General features: G+C 40.3%; 1 long non-coding RNA gene across 1 annotated transcript; it reads right to left on the bottom strand.

Moving 5' to 3' along the window:
- Positions 1–1,819: 1,819 nt before the first annotated feature.
- LOC125961733 (uncharacterized) lies at positions 1,820–15,149 on the bottom strand. The gene is made up of 3 exons (XR_007472667.1): positions 13,793–15,149; positions 5,903–6,076; positions 1,820–5,715 (listed from the first exon to the last, which is right to left on the bottom strand). It is a non-coding gene; the product is annotated as an uncharacterized LOC125961733 (long non-coding RNA).
- Positions 15,150–16,836: the final 1,687 nt, after the last annotated feature.

Genomic DNA, 16,836 nt, shown 5'->3' with positions numbered 1-16,836 from the left:
CCATACTGTTCTCCATACTGGCTGTACCAATTTACATTCCCACCAACAGTGTAGGAGGGTTCCCTTTTCTCCACAACCTCTCCAGCATTTATTATTTTTAGACTTTTTCATGACGGCCATTCTGATTGGTGTGAGATGATACCTCCGTGTAGTTTTGATTTGCATTTCTCTCATCATTAGCAGTGTTGAGCATCTTTAGTATGGTATTGTATTTAATAAAAAGTACCGTAAGTCTACTTTAAGCCTGTTCTCCCCAAAGTTTTAGATGCACCCGACTGTATAAAGTGTGTGAAAGAGAAAATTAGGCAATAAAAAAAATGACTCTGTTAACAGCCTCTACATATTCACCTGTCATGATGCTGAACTTTTTTGATATAATTAGGTTTTGTACCAAGTTCACAATTATCACTATCAAATTGGTCTTATAGGTGAGCATGCATAGATTAAATAACTACTAAACCAAATATTTAGGAGAATGTATAAGGAGAAAGCTTCCCCACAATCAGACTAGAAAGTACCTTTCCTAGACTCAGGGGCAGTAGAGCTGCTGGGGGAACAATTTAAGGGTGGGTATTGGTGGGTCCCAAAGAGTGAGGCCCTGTAGCCTGGACCACAAGCTGGGACCCAGCAAGACTGTAAGATACATCATGGAAGGTCAGTGTGGGAGCAGCAGTGGGATGTGTGTCATGTTTCCCTGGCAAAGCCCTAAGGGAGTGGCCGAACCTAGAGAAGCAGTGGCTGTACATATGATGTGATGATGGGGCTCAGGCAGCCTCCCAGGTTTCTACACCCCAGAATACGACAGGAAGAGCAGAACAATACCTGCGTGCCTGTGGACAGCATAGAAGGAGGAGAAGGAAACACTGAAACTCTTGAATTGCTCTCTGAGAACAGAGGAGCAATGGGGTGTCCCAGGAGTGACATCCGATGACATCCCACCAGCCAGTGCCTTGACACCAGGAAAGCTCCCCATTTCTTAGGCATGGAACTGGGGAAAAGAAGGTGCTGGAGTAAGTCCCATATTGAGTCACCTTAAGTGTTACTACCCCAGTGGAATGGAGCCTCTTTTCCCCTTTTCCGTTCTGCTCGCCACGCACAGAGCAGAAAGGAAAAGGGAGAAAGAGGAGTTAGCACGGGAAGTGGAAGATATACAACACTGACGGCTTTGTTCAAACGTCCTCACCTTAAATATCTGCTTCTATCTCAGTCTACCACTTCCCTCTCTCTCCCTCTCTCAGCTCCCCCCAACCCACACATATTCTAGCCATTCTTTCATTTGCCTGCTCCTTGTTATTCAAGGTACAGCCAGATTTTTTTCTTTTCTTTATTTATTTATTTGGCTGAGTTAGGTCTTAGTTGTGGAATGCGGGATCTTCACTGCGGCATGCAGGATCTTTCGTTGCAGCGCACAGGCTCTTCGTTGTGGTGCATGGGCTTCTCTCTAGTTGTGGCGTGCGGGCTCCAGAGCACGTGGGCTTAGTTGCCCTGTGGCATGGGGATCTTAGTTCCTCGACCAGCGATCAAACCCACGTCCCTTGAATTGGAAGGTGGATTCTTAACCACTGTACCAACAGGGAAGTCCCCAGCCAGATTTTTTTCTGATTATGAAAGTAATATGTATTCATATTTTAAAATACATAAAGGTGTAAAAAAGAAAGCAAAACTCATCTTAATTCCACCACACAGAGATGAACACTGTTAATGCTTTGATCTATATCCCCTTAGACGTCTTTTCTATGCATATCTGTATGTATATATTTAAGAAATGAACCTTACCATGCAAAGATATTTTATAGCCTATTCCCACTCCATAAATGCATAACTCTTTCCATGTCAATATAGTTGCATGTCATCATTTTTAATAGGTACACAGTATTGTATAGTGCTTATAAATAAACCATAAGTCACTTTTTTGAGGGCCATGTAGGTGGTTTCTAATTTCTTGCAATTATGAACAATGTTGTGATAAACATCCTTGTGTTTTGGGGGGGTCTTTGGTTTGCTTGTCCAGTTCTTCCCCCAGGACAGTGGTTCTCAGAGTGTGTTCCATGGAGCCCGTGGAAATGCGTGAGGGGCTCCTGCAGGGGTGAGGTGAAGGCTGCAGGGCTTCAGCCCTTAATCTTCCTTCAACAATCATAGGTTCACGTCTCTCTGCTCCATTTGGGGAGAAGAAAGAGTTCCATCACTAAATGTAGCTGGAAATCCAGTGCTTTAGGACATAGTCAAGGAAAATTAAAATCGTTATGTCAGAGAGTATGCATGTTTAAAGATCTGATACTTACTGCCAAATGACTCCTGAAAGGGTATACTAATTTACACTCTTACCAAAAGCATATGTGTGCCTGTGTTTCCCACACCAACACTTTGCCTTTACAGAGCTCTAAAGGCAAAATCATTTTTTAAATGTCTATTTCTTTGATTAGTCATTATATTGCTTTCTTATTGCTGCTGTAATAAATTACCACAAACTTGGTAGCTTAAAAGAACATGAATTTATTATGTTGAAACAGAAGAATCTATCTCTTTCTTCTAGAAGCCTCCTGCATTCCTTGGCTTGTGGCACCTTCCTCCATCATTAGTCTAACTTCTGCTTCTCTCCTCACATCTCCTTCTCTGATTCTGACCCTCCTGCCTCCCTCTTTCACTTATAAGGACCCTTGTGATTACTTTGGGACCACCCAGATAACCCAGAATAATATCACATCTCAAAATCCCTAATCACTTCTGCAAAACCTCTTTTGCTGTCACAGGTTCTGGGGTTTAGGACATGACATCTCTGGTGGGTCATTTTTCTACCTGTCACAGTAATGATATAGAGCATGTTTTATTTATTGACAATCTGTAGTTCTTTGATAAATTATCCTTCTGTGACCTTTGCTCATTTTGCTATTAAGATATTTGTATTTTTCTAGTGGATTTGTAACACAAAAATTATATATTTTGGAATTATAGACGTGTTGCTTATTACGCATGTTGCAAATCTTTTTCTTCACATTTCTGGTTTTTAAACTTTCTTTAGGCCGTGTGTTAGTCTGCTTGAGTTGCCATAACAAAATAGAATAGTCTGGGTACCTTAAACAACAGAAATCTATTTTCTCACAGTTCTGGAAGTTAGAGCTCCAAGATCAAGGTGTCAGCACGGTCAGTTTCTGGAGAGAGCTTTCTTCCAAGCTCACCGATGGCTACCTTCTTGCTGTGTCCTCACACGGCACGGAGAGAACAAGCTCTCTGGTGTCTCTTCTTATAAGGTCATGAGGGCCTCACCCTCTTGACCTCATCTAACCCTAACTACCTTCCAAAGGTCCCATCTCCAAATACCATCACATTGAGGGTTAGGACTTTTGGCTTTCATGGAGACACAAACATTCAGTCCGTAACAGGAAAAATTTGGATTTTCATGTGGTCTAATCTGTCAGTCATATTCTTGATGCCTTTTGTCTTCAGTGATATGTTAGCTTAGCAAGGCCTCTTTCACCAGAGATACATAAACATGTACATACACTTTCTTCTTAAACTTTTATATATTTGCCTTATTTTACATTCAAATTTTAATCATTCTGGAATATAATTTGGGGTAAATTCTGACTCTGTTTTCTTGCCAGTTAAAGTACTTTGTTTACCATTTTATTCTTCAAATAACAGCTTCAAAATAGTCTCTAAGGACATAAGCTTTTAACCAGACAGGAGTCCTGGATTTGCCATTATCTGAATACTGGCCTGTTGAAACCAGTTTTCCTCCTTCCCTTTCTCTGCTAGTTGTAGAAAATTACTTTTTGTCTTTCTGGAAAATCCATTCATTCAGTAAAAGACCAACAACTAAAGCCAACTTTTTTTTTAAAGGAAACAATGAGTTTCCTTAATATTTCAGGCTTGAACAGCATTCTGTGTATAGCAATTTACCATCAACCCATATGAATGTGTACTTAGAGCTTTCACATTCCTTTGAATCCTAAAGTTATTTGGTTTTCAAAACCAATGGAAAAACACTATCCGTGGAAGAAAACTATTTAGATATTTGAACTTTAAAAACCTTGGGCTTTATCTGTTGGGGCCACTTAGTGTTCTGCACAAGCCAGCATGAAATGTTTGTGCCTGGGAATGAAGGGTAGGGGTAAAGCTTCAAACCGCAGAAAGGTGAGTTCTAAATCTTATGACACAGGCTCAGTAATTTATAACTACACACAATGCTGGTACATTATACATTAATAATCCTAATTCTAAAATAACATAACACAGTATATCATAGTACAATAACAGGTATAAAGTGATTTTAATGATTAAATAGTCAATTGGATTAAAATTCCCATTTAATCCAATGCCTTTCTTAAGCTCCTACTATGTGTCTTGGCCCTGTGTTTCCAGGCAGTAAAAAGTGCATGACAACAAAACAAACATTTGTGATGCAAATAATTTTGAGATGGAATACAAATTTGTTGAGTTAATACATAAATTTATGTGTTGTATATATGGTGTGATATTACAGGATACATTATAACTAATACCGTGAAAGTAATTTTTCTATTTCACAGTCAGACCTTGAAAATGAGTAGTTTCCAATCCACAAATGTGTTGAATTTCAAAGGTCTGTTTCTAAATCAGTGGTTCAAAACTCAGAAATTATGTCACTATAAAAATAAGATTCTACGTAGTGGTGAGAACCAGCCTAACTATAGATTTTTTGTTTGATTGAAATTACACACATTTTCTATGAGAGGTAGTTGAAATTATATACATTTGTTACAAGGGATACTTTTCAGATATGATACTAGTGATTAAAAGAGGAAAGCAATAGAACTTAATAAGACATGGTCTGTTTATCTAGAATGATAGTCCTTAAGGAAGTTGAAAGTTTAGTACAAAGAGAATGACTTTTGTGGAAATTGCAGAAAGTTTCAGAGACCTTTTCAAGGGGTTAGAGGTTGATGGCGTGGGTCTGAATTATGTCACAATTGTTCTTCTCCTCGTTTTTAATACAATGTGTTGTTCCACTGTTCATGCTTATCAGCCATATTTACTGCTCTGTTTTAATTAATAAATGGGACGCTGAGAAGCCAGGAGCAGTGAGTTAATGAAGGAGAGGGCACAGAATTTGCGAGATCACCCCTCGGGGGAAGAAAGGAGATGGTAGAGAAAAGAGTCAGTGGCCTCTGTGAATTGGCCCCAAGGCCATTGTGGGGAATCCTGCTGAAGATGCATAAAGTTCCTCAAATAATAACCATGGTCTCTGCTGCCCAGCTTTCCTCACCTAACTAGTGGTTCTGGTACTGAAAGTTGCCACAATTAGGACTGAGACTATTGCTCCCTCAGTGGAGGGGAGATTTACATAACTTGGGGGAGAATTTGGGGATTGGTGATAATTAAAGAAACAAAAACAACAAAGTCAATTATTAATTCAAGAAAAAACAAAAAAAACAAGTAGGGAAGGAGAAGTGATTATAGTACACTACACGGCTCAGCTGTCAGTAAGATTTTTACAATCATAAAAGATAAACACTTATACCAGTTAGCAATTTGTTGCCTTTGGCCCCAGATTCAAACTCCATTTCTTGACCTGTGAAAGTTGATCTGGATCCTCAGTTCCTCCTTTGCGCTGACGTGGTGTTAAAAGCTTCGTCAGTAGAGGGCACCGGAGGGAAACTGCAGGAGGAAGAGGCTTCTCTTCCCAGGTACCAGTGTTTTCTGTTTTCCTCCTTGCTCCTACTGTTTGGTTGCCAGCTATGGATGGGTTGGGGAAGACATTCAGTGGCATTCACCTATATTAACAAATTTTTGCAGCACTCCAATGAGTAGATTCCCACTGACTCATGCCAGCACCCCAGTGGTTGGCTTCTCAGCCCTGGCCTGACAGCCCTTCAGAGAGGCTTCTTCTGCTTGCTAGTCCTGGCCATGCTTTTCTACCCACCTGCACCCTGGAGCAGTGTCTCCTGCTTGTCCAGTAACTGTTGACCAGCTCTGGCCTGGAGCAACTCAGTATACTTCTCTGCCATCTCAGCCTCAGGAAGGGATGTTTCTTCCTTGAGTAGCTTTGTTCATCTCTAGGGTATATTCCAGAGTTCTCTTTCTTCCATAGATGATCCTATATTGCAGTTAATAATTCTTATGTTAAACTTTCCCTCTACAAATCACTGTGCAGTTTCTGACTCCTGATTGGACCTTGATTAATTCAACACTAAATACTTAACTAACAAAAATTATTTACCTGTTTTGGGAAGATGGGGAGTTAGAGTGTGTGTGTGTGTGTGTGTGTGTGTGTGTGTGTGTGTGTGTGTGTATGAGAGAGAGAGAGGAAAAGAGAAAGAGAGAGAGAAGGTAGCTAAATCCTTATCTTCCATAGTAGGACGTTGATAACTAAAATATAAAATTGAAAAATATATAGAATACAGTATAAGATTGTTATTTGGAGATTTGAAAGGGGTTGTATTAGGAAATGGAGTGTGAGGTATCTGCCATTTTTGTAACAAACCTTGTATTTGACTCTTTATGATCATAGATAACTTTGATAAGAAATAAAATGATAAACAGAAAATCACTGAGGTTGAAACAAATAAACAAAAAGAGAAGGAAGAAGAGAAAGTTACAAAGTTTGTGGAATATCAAAAGATGTGTCATTGGGATAGTTTGTTTTTCATTAATCGCATAATACATGATCAAACTAACAGTAAAGGTAGTAGATCAATCACTTATAAACTTGGAGAAAGGTTAAAAGATAAAAGTAGTAAAATCATCAATATCCACAATAATTAGTTAAAGGAGACACATAACAAAAAGATGTAAAATATGATGCCAAAAACATTAAATGTGGGGTGTGGGAGTGAAAATGCAGGGCTGTTAAAAGGCATTCAAACTTAAGAGAGCAGCAACTTAAAATAATTACATATATATAAACTTCATGGTAACCACAAAACAAAAATCTATAAGAGACCCAAACATAAAACTAGAGATAGTTATCAACTCACAAAGGAAGACAGCAAAAGAAAAAGAAAGAAACAAAAAAGAACTATAAAACAACCCAAGAACAATTCACAAAATGGTAATAAGTACATATCTATCGATAATTACTTTAAATGTAAATGGACTAAATGCTCCAATCAAAAGATATATAGTGGAGAATTCTCTGGCAGTCCAGTGGTTAGGACTCCGTGCTTCCACTGCAGGGGGCACGGGTCTGATCCCCGGTTGAGGAACTAAGATCCCTCATGCTGCGTGGCACAACCTAAAAAAATTTTTTTAATTAAAGAAAAAAGATATATAGTGGATGAATGGATACAAAAACAAGATATATACTGCCTACATGAGACTCAATTCAGATCTAAAGACACACAGACTGAGTGAGGGGATGGGAAAAGGTATTCCATTGCAAATGGAAATCAAAAGAAAGCCAGGGTATCAATATTTATATCAGACAAAATAGACTTTAAAATAAAGACTTACAAGAGACAAAGAAGGCTATTACATAATGATCAAGGGATCAATTCAAGAAAAAGATATAACAATTGTAAATATATTTGCACCCAACATAGGAACACCTAAATACATAAAGCAAATATTAATAGACATAAAGGGAGAAATTGACAGTAACACAATACTAGTAGGGGATGTTAACACCCCACTTACATCAATAGATCATCCAGACAGAAAATCAGTTAGGAAACACTGGCCTTAAGTGGCACATTAGAACAAATGACTTAATAGATACATATAGAACACTCCATCCAAAAGCAGCAGAATACACATTCTTCTCAAGTACACATGGAACATTCTCCAGGATGGATCACAGGCTAGGCAACAGAACAAGTCTCAGTAAATTTAAGATTGAAATCATATCAACCATCTTTTCTGACCACAACCCTATGGGACTAGAAATCAACTATAAGAAAAGAACTGCAGAAAACAAAACACATGAGGGCTAAACAATATGCTACTAAACAACTAATGGGTCACTGAAGAAATCAAAGAGGAAATCATAAAACACCTGGAAACAAATGATAATGAAAACATAATGATCCAAGATCTATGGGATGTGGCAAAAGCAGTTTGAAGAGGGAAATTTACAGTGATACAAGCCTACCTCAGGAAACAAGAGAAATCTCAAACAAAAAACCTAACCTTACACCTAAAGCAAATAGAGAAGAAAGATCAAACCCAAAGTTAGTAGAAGGAAAGAAATCATAAAGATCATAGCAAAAATAAATGAATAGAGGCTAAAAATCTATAGAAAAGATCAATGAAACTAAGAGCTTGTTCTTTGAAAAGATTAAAAAAATTGATAAACCTTTAGCCAGACTCATCAAGAAAAACAAAGAGAGGGTGCAAATAAATAAAATCAGAAATGAAAAAGAAGTTACAACTAACACTAGAGAAATACAAAGGCTCATAAGAGACCTCTATGAACAATTATATGGCAATAACATGGATAACCTAGAAGAAATGGACAATTTCTTAGAAACGTACAATCTCCGAAGAAATAGAAAATATAAACAGACAAGTTACCAGTAATTAAATTGAATCAGAAACAAATAAACTCCCAACAAACAAAAGTCCAGGACCAGATGGCTTCACAGGTGAATTCTACCAAACATTTAAAGAAAAGTTAACACCTATCCTTCTCAAACTATTCCAAAAAATTGCAGAGGAAGAAATGCTTTTGAACACATTCTATAAGGTCAGCATCACCTTGATACCAAAACTAGGCAAAATATGACCAAAAAATACAGGCCAATATCACTGATGAACATAGATTCAAAAGTCCTCAACAAAATATTGGGAAACCAAATCCAACAATACATTAAAAGGATCATACACCATGATCAAGTGGGATTTATCCCAGGGATGCAAGGATGGTTCAATATTCACAAATCAATCAACGTGATACAACACATTAACAAACTGAAGAACAAAAATCATATGATCATCTCAATAAATGCAGAAAAAGCTTTTGACAAAATTCAACATTCATTCATGATAAAAACTCTCAACAAAGTGGGTACAGAGGGACCATACCTCAGCCTTATAAAGGTCACATACAACAGGCCCACAGCTAACATCATACTCAATGGTGAAAAGCTGAAAGCTTTCCTCTAAGATCAGGAAGAAGACAAGGATGCCCACTCTTGTCACGTTTATTCAACATAGTTTTGAAAGTCCTAGCCACAGCAGTCAGTACTAGGGATGTAATGTACAACATGATAAACATAGTTAACACTGATGTATGTTTTATATTAAAGTCATTAAAGGGACTTCCCTGGTGGCACAGTGGTTAAGAATCTGCCTGCCCACGGAGGGGGCACGGGTTCAAGCCCTGGTCCGGGAAGATTCTACATGTCATGGAGCAACTAAGCCCGTGTGCCACAACTACTGAAGCCTGCGTGCCTAGAGCCCATGCTCCACAACAAGAGAAGCCACCACAATGAGAAGCTCGTGCACCACAATGAAGAGTAGCCCCCGCTTGCCGCAACTAGAGAAAGCCCGCGTGCAGCAACGAAGACCCTACACAGCCAAAATAAATAAAAAAAGAAAAAAAAGTCATTAAAAGAGTAAATCCTACGAGTTCTCATCACGAGGAAAATGTTTTCTATTTCTTTAATTTTGTATCTCTATGAGATGATGGATGTTCACTAAAGTTATTTTGGTAACCATTTCATGATGTATGGAAGTCAAATCATTATGCTGTACAACTTAAAGTTATACAGTGCTGTATGCCAGTTATATCTCAATAAAACTGGATTAAAAAAAGGAGCACTCCATTTGCTGCCCTCTGAGCCTTCCTCTACTGGCTCCCTAAGGATTACCCCTCACAGCCAGAGAAACAACAGCTTAAATCGATTTTCATTGGTAATAAATGGGCACAAAAGGAAATGCCTCTTTTTTCCCTGTTGGCACACATGTACTTGGTCATTTGAAATACAGCATAGCTGTTAATGAATTAGCAAAATAATGAGGAGCCATGAATATCTGGTTTAGAAAGAAATCTTAGAAAATCCATTATCTCCTGGGCAAGATGGGAAAAATTAGAGGGGTGTTGCTCTGAATCTTGAATTGTAGCAGAGGTGAGACCAAGTAGGATGTGCAGTTTGGTGGTGATTTTGGTGCTACAGACAGAGTTAGATTGTTGCTTACATTGAAAGGGAATGTAGTACTAGTCGTTTTTACCTGCATCTATAATGAAATGAGAATAAAGACAAATAAATACAAATTATGTAATAAATACCCAAGAACATCTACAGTGGCAATATTCTAAACAAGTATGAAAAGGAACATGTGAATATAAAACTCTCCCTTGTCCCATGGTTTCCTTCTCTCTAATATGGGAATATAAACACTGTTGTGTTTTTTTTTTTTTAATTTTTATTTATTTATTTATTTATTTATGGCTGCGTTGGGTCTTTGTTGTGGTGCGTGGGCTTCTCATTGCGGTGGCTTCTCTTGTTGCGGAACACGGGCTCTAGGTGCGCGGGCTTCAGTAGCTGTGGCTCACAGGCTTTAGAGCGCAGGCTCAGTAGTTGTGGCACACAGGCTCAGTAGTTGTGGCTCGCATGCTCTAGAGCACAGGCTCAGTAGTTGTGGAGCACGGGCTTAGCTGCTCCACAGCAGGCTGGATCTTCCTGGACCAGGGATCGAACCCTTGTCCCCTGAATTGGCAGGTGGATTCTTAACCACTGCACCACCAGGGAAGTCCCAACACCGTTGTTTTTGTGAGAATTAATGATAATCTTTGGATAACATCACTAGCACAATGTCTGGCTTGCAGTAACATTAAATAACTGGTTATTACTGATAGTTGCAGGATTTTTCTCATTGTTTTAATTATTCTTTAAAAGCTGAGTTGCAACCTCAAATGGTTTCAGACCCAGGCCAGGAACATAAATGAGGCATGTGGGCCAGGTGGAGACTGTGGTACGTGGAGCGAGCGCATTTCTCCCAGGGGAGCAGCCCCCAGTCAGTTCCAGCCAGTCCCTGTCAGAGAAAAACGCCAGACTCCTCATCATTCTCCTCATTCTTATTCTTTTTTCAGGAAAAGCTGGAAATCCAGATTTTTACATGAAATCTCCTGATTTTATATATTGAGAATTAAGCAATTCATATCTTTGGAGAGGATCGGGCCCACAAGCCTTGCACGCTCTGCTTTAAAGAAACAAAAGTGTCCCCCAGCTAGAGAATGTCTGTGGGATCCTGAGGGAATCACTCTTTTTTAGCCTTTCCCCCAGTGTCCTCCAGTCACTCCACACATTGCTTTCTCTGGTGAGCCGGCCAACAGTTCTGTCAATGTTTCTGCAGCCTGGGGTGAGGCAGGTTACCCTGTGCAAGGCTCTCACCAGGGGTCCTCCCTGACCCTGTTGGCCCAGGATAATCAGAAAGACCTTATGTGAAGCCCTCTCCTCCCCATTTTGGGCCCTCTTCTCACCCTTCTCCCAGGACCCTCTAAGGGCATGGCTAAGACAGTTTTTCACACTGAACTGCTAATGAATTAACAGCTCCCCCTTCACAATGGGTGTCTAGCTTTTCAAAGAGAACACTCGAAAGGAAATAGATCTGGTTACTAATGCAGGGATTTTAGGGTCCTTTGCACTTCAGAGGTGGGTCTTCCTTGGCTTTTCAGATCACACCAGGGGAGCAAAACCAAACTCTGTCTTTGTAGCAAGCTAGCTGAGCTCCAGCTTCTTCTGGGGCCTCGTTTAAAAGTCTTCAGGGATCCAGGAGAAGATGCTATTAGGTCTTCCCTACTGTTGAATAGTCAGTTGACTTTTATTTAACGTCTGTTGTCAAGTCAAGAGCAGTTCAGTATCTACCAGGTATTGTTCAAAAAACACATCAAAAAAGGTACACTAATGCACAGAAGAGAGTGATCAGTATAGGTTGATGTAGAATGATCAGTTATTATTTCTAGGTTAAAAAAATTAGCAGTTTTTTCCTATAAGTTAATTTCATTGGCTTTCTCCATTCAGCCAAAGGATGTCCCACGGCTTCTAAAAGCAGGCCTTGCAATTTAAGTGTGTGGTCACCAGGTGGTGGAAGTGGGCCATGTCCGTGGAATCTTACTGGTAGCTGGAGAAGCTGAGCTCACCTTGCCTCAAATCATCTTAAAACCACAGTGAGCTAGGACTTCCTTTCCTTTCAGCCATATTCAACCTGGAGTTCATCAAAAGATGTTTGCCTTTCTGGCAATTCCTGGCTATAAAGGTCTAGGTTTTAACCCAGAGTGCTCTTCCTGAAAAATTTCACCCTTCTGTTCACCTCAGAGAAAGTCAAGAGTTCAGAACCCTCCTTTTCCAATCAGCTCACCTTTGTCATCTAACACATTCTATTTTCCTTTCCCCTCTCTGTACAGTAGAGGAGCCCCTCCCCTCTCCTTATATTCCTAGGAAGGACCACACGCTCTGCCTGGGGGCAAGCCTGGAGGCTTTATTGAGTTGTAGAGGCAGGCTGAAGGCTTGGAGGACCTGTCTAGGCAGGAGGGGGTGTTTCTTCTGCTTCCACTGCTGTTATCTGACAAGTTGATCAGTACCTCCATTTGGATACTTTTCTCAGCTGGGAACAGATGCATCAGGCAACTCAGACTTTTTACTGATCTGCACCATATATTGCTTAGGGGGTTACAAAGTAATTTTAGCAAGTAGGCAAATTTGCAAAGACAGAATTTACGCATAACAAGGATTAACTGTACAAATGCACCCAAAGATAGGATCTCGGCTCTCTGCACTTTTTTCTGTCCTCTTCCAATAAGAGCTCCTTTATTCTTACATTGTTAACTATCATCTCCAGACAGAGTACTTCAAAACATTCATTATAAAGCCTTTCTGGGGAACTTCCTGGTGGTCCAGTGGTTAGGACTCAGCACTTTCACTGCCATGGTCCCAGGTTCAAGCCTTGGTTGGGGAACTAAGATCCCACAAGCTGCACGGTGTGGCCCAAAAAGAAAAAAAAAGCCTTTCTGTAGATGAGCCGTCCTCCAAGTATCGTTCCAAGGTCCTGGCGGGGGAGGGGGGTAAATCCTAAAGATAATCCCTTTGGCAACTGCATATCTGCGTGGATCTAGATTTTCTTCGTATACTTCAACTGAAACAGTTTGTCGTAACAAATCGAATGTAAAAGCGGATCTGAGAAGACAGCTGTCTTCTCTTAACCAGACATTAAAGAGATTAGCAAAAGCGTAAAACAATCACTGAGATTTTTTTGTTTTGGAAAATACAGTAATATTATTTATGTTAATTTGTAACTGGTTTGCTGTTACTTTTAAACAAATTACTAAAAATTTTATATGTCTTTGTTCTAATTTCTAATACAATAAACATTGGTAGGTAAAACCCACTTAATCAAAAGTTCGTTGGCTCTGCAATAATTTTTAAGAGTATAAAACAGTCCTGAGACCAAAAGTTTGAGAACCAGCACGCTAGGCCTGTAATCACTTTTTCAATAGTGTTCCTGATATCTGTACTTGGACATCCCATCAGCACCTTAACACAACTTGACTAACAGTATATTCACCAGCCCTGCTCACCCTTAAGCCATTCCTTCTCCTGACATCTCAATTTCTGGCATCGTCTTTCCCTCAGCCACCTCTAACATTTCCCCTCTGTGCATCCCCTACAATTTTTACTCAGGGGAAAAAAACTCAAGAACCTCTGCAGAATCCATGTCTTCCTTTCCATCCCCGCTCTATCCACCTCTCATCTCCCGTCTCCATCATCCTGTCTCTGCAGTCACCAAACTACTGTGTGCTCTGCTAGCAAGCCAGTCATCACCCCATACGGCCACGCCACCTCCCTGCTCAAACACCAGCAATAGAGCCCATTACCTTCCGGATCAAGTGCAGGGTTTTAGTCCTCATGTTTGAATGCGAGTGAAGGTTTCTAGCAGTGTCCCACTGTTCCTTTAATCAGACTTTCATTCTTCCCTTGAGGAGAGTAGGATTGGTGGCGAGGATGTAGGGTACAGGTGGGAGGTAGGTTGCTTCACTCCATATGCCAAATCGTCTGCATCCCTGCTGTAGTTCTTCCAGGACAGACCTTTACAGGTGTAACAAGTATGACTATTTTCCACTCACAAACTTATATAAGCACATGATTCACCCTCCCCTCTTCCTCCTCCCTAGGATTAGTTTTAAATCTCAGGGCTTATGCAATAGCCTGATATTGGTGGGGAAGGGCTAACTCTTCTTGGTTTTGGTCTGGCCTATGCTGACCTCCGTTGTGATGTGAGGCAATAGGCTTCGGGGAGGGGGCATGGGGAGTTCCCACTATAGTTTCTAGTCCTGACTCACTGGAGAGGCCCTTCCACAGCCTTTGCTTCCAGAAAGGTCCCAGTGGTAGCCAAACGCACATAGATTGCTCCTCTCCCAGTAGCAAGTTACTGATAATTGATAAAAACGAAAGTTTATTGCACTCTTATTATGGGACAGTCTCCATACTGGAGGCTTTTAGATTTTATCTCATTTAATTGCCACAAGAGAGGAGTTTGGAGATTCTTCAGCCCTCCTGGAGGCAAACCGTGTGGCTGGCAGGGTCTTGGTGCTTTGGCTGGGTGTAAAGCCTGTGACTCTGAGGTGAGAGAGCCGAGTTCAGGAAATTGGTCCACCAGAGACCTCCTGGCTCCACATAATATCAAATGGCGAAAGCTCTCCCAGAGATCTCCATCTCAACGCTAAGACCCAACTCCACTCAACGACCAGCAGGCTCCAGTGCTGGACACCCTATGTCAAACAACTAGCAAGACAGGAACACAACCCCACCCATTAGCAGACAGGCTGCCTAAAATCATAATAAGGTCACAGACACCCCCAAACACACTACTGGATGTGGTCCTGCCCACCAGAAAGACAAGATCCAGCCTCATCCTCCAGAACACAGGCACCAGTCCCTTCCACCAGGAAACCTACACAACCCACTGAACCAACCATAGACACTGGGGGGCAGACACCAAAAACAATGGGAACTGCGAACCTGCAGCCTGTGAAAAGGAGACCCCAAACACAGTAAGTAAAGCAAAATGAGAAGACAGAGAAACACACAGCAGATGAAGGAGCAAGGTAAAAACCCACAAGACCAAACAAATGAAGAGGAAATAGGCAGTCTACCTGAAAAAGAATTGAGTAATGATAGTAAAGATGATCCAAAACCTCGGAAACAGAATGGAGAAAATACAAGAAAATACAAGAAACGTTTAACAAGGACCTAGAAAAACTAAAGAGCAAAGGAACAACACAATAAATGGAATTAAAAATTCTATAGAAGGAATCAAGAGCAGAATAACTGAGGCAGAAGAACGGGTAAGTGACTTGGAAGATAAAATAGTGGAAATAGGGCTTCCCTGGTGGCGTAGTGGTTGAGAGTCCGCCTGCCAATGCAGGGGACACGGGTTCGTGCCCCTGTCCGGGAAGATCCCACATGCAGCGGAGTGGCTGGGCCCGTGAGCCATGGCTGCTGAGCCTGCGCGTCCGGAGCCTGTGCTCCGCAACGGGAGAGGCCACAACAGTGAGAGGCCCGCGTACCGCAAAAAAAAAAAAAAAAAAAAAAAAAAAAAAAAAAAAAAATAGTGGAAATAACTACTGCAGAGCAGAATAAAGAAAACAGAATGAAAAGAATTGAGGACAGTCTCAGAGACCTCTGGGACAACATTAAATGCACCAACATTCAAATTATAGGGGTCCCAGAAGGAGAAGAGAAAAAGAAAGGGACTCAGAAAATATTTGAACAGATTATAGTTGAAAACTTCCCTAATATGGGAAAGGAAATAGTTAATCAAGTCCAGGAAGCACAGAGAGTCCCATACAGAATAAATCCAAGGAGAAACATGCCAAGACATATATTAATCAAACTACCAAAAATTAAATATAAAGAAAAAATATTAAAAGCAGCAAAGGAAAAACAACAACATACAAGGGAATCCCCATAAGGTTAACAGCTGATCCTTCAGCAGAAACTCTGCAAGCCAGAAGAGACTGGCAGGACATATTTAGAGTGATGAAAGAGAAAAACCTACAACCAAGATTACTCTACCCAGCAAGAATCTCATTCAGATTTGAGGGAGAAATTAAAACCTTTACAGACAAGCAAAAGCTAAGAGAAGTCAGCACCACCAAACCAGCTTTAAAACAAATGCTAAAGGAACTTCTCTAGGTAGGAAACACAAAAGAAGGAAAAGACGTACAATAACAAACCCAAAACAATTAAGAACACGGTAATAGGAACATACATATCGATAACTACCTTAAATGTAAATGGATTAAATGCTCCACCCAACAGACATAGACTGGCTGAATGGATACAAAAGCAAGATCCATATATATGCTGTCTACAAGAGACACACTTCAGACCTAGGGACACGTACAGACTGAAAGTGAGGGGATGGAAAAAGATATTCCATGAAAATGGAAATCAAAAGAAAGCGGGAGTAGCAATTCTCATATCAGACAAAATTGACTTTAAAATAAAGACTATTGCAAGAGTAAAAGAAGGACAGTACATAATGATAAAGGGATCAATCCAAGCAGAAGATATAACAATTGTAAATATTTATGCACCCAACATAGGAGCATCTCAATACATAAGGCACATGCTAACAGCCATAAAAGGAGAAATCGACAGTAACACAATCACAGCAGGGGACTTTAACACTCCCCTTTCACCAATGGACAGATCATCCAAATAAGGAAACACAATCTTTAAATGATACATTAAACAAGGTGGACTTAATTAATGTTTATAGGACATTCCATCCAAAAAAAACAGAATACACTTTCTTCTCAAGTGCTCATGGAACATTCTCCAGGATAGATCATATCTTGGGTCACAAATCAAGCCTTGGAAAATTTAAGAAAATTGAAATTGTATCAAGTATCTT

Source organism: Orcinus orca, chromosome 17, assembly GCF_937001465.1.
Source record: "Orcinus orca chromosome 17, mOrcOrc1.1, whole genome shotgun sequence".
Taxonomy (NCBI): domain Eukaryota; kingdom Metazoa; phylum Chordata; class Mammalia; order Artiodactyla; family Delphinidae; genus Orcinus; species Orcinus orca.
This window is presented reverse-complemented; position numbering and strand designations above follow the sequence as displayed.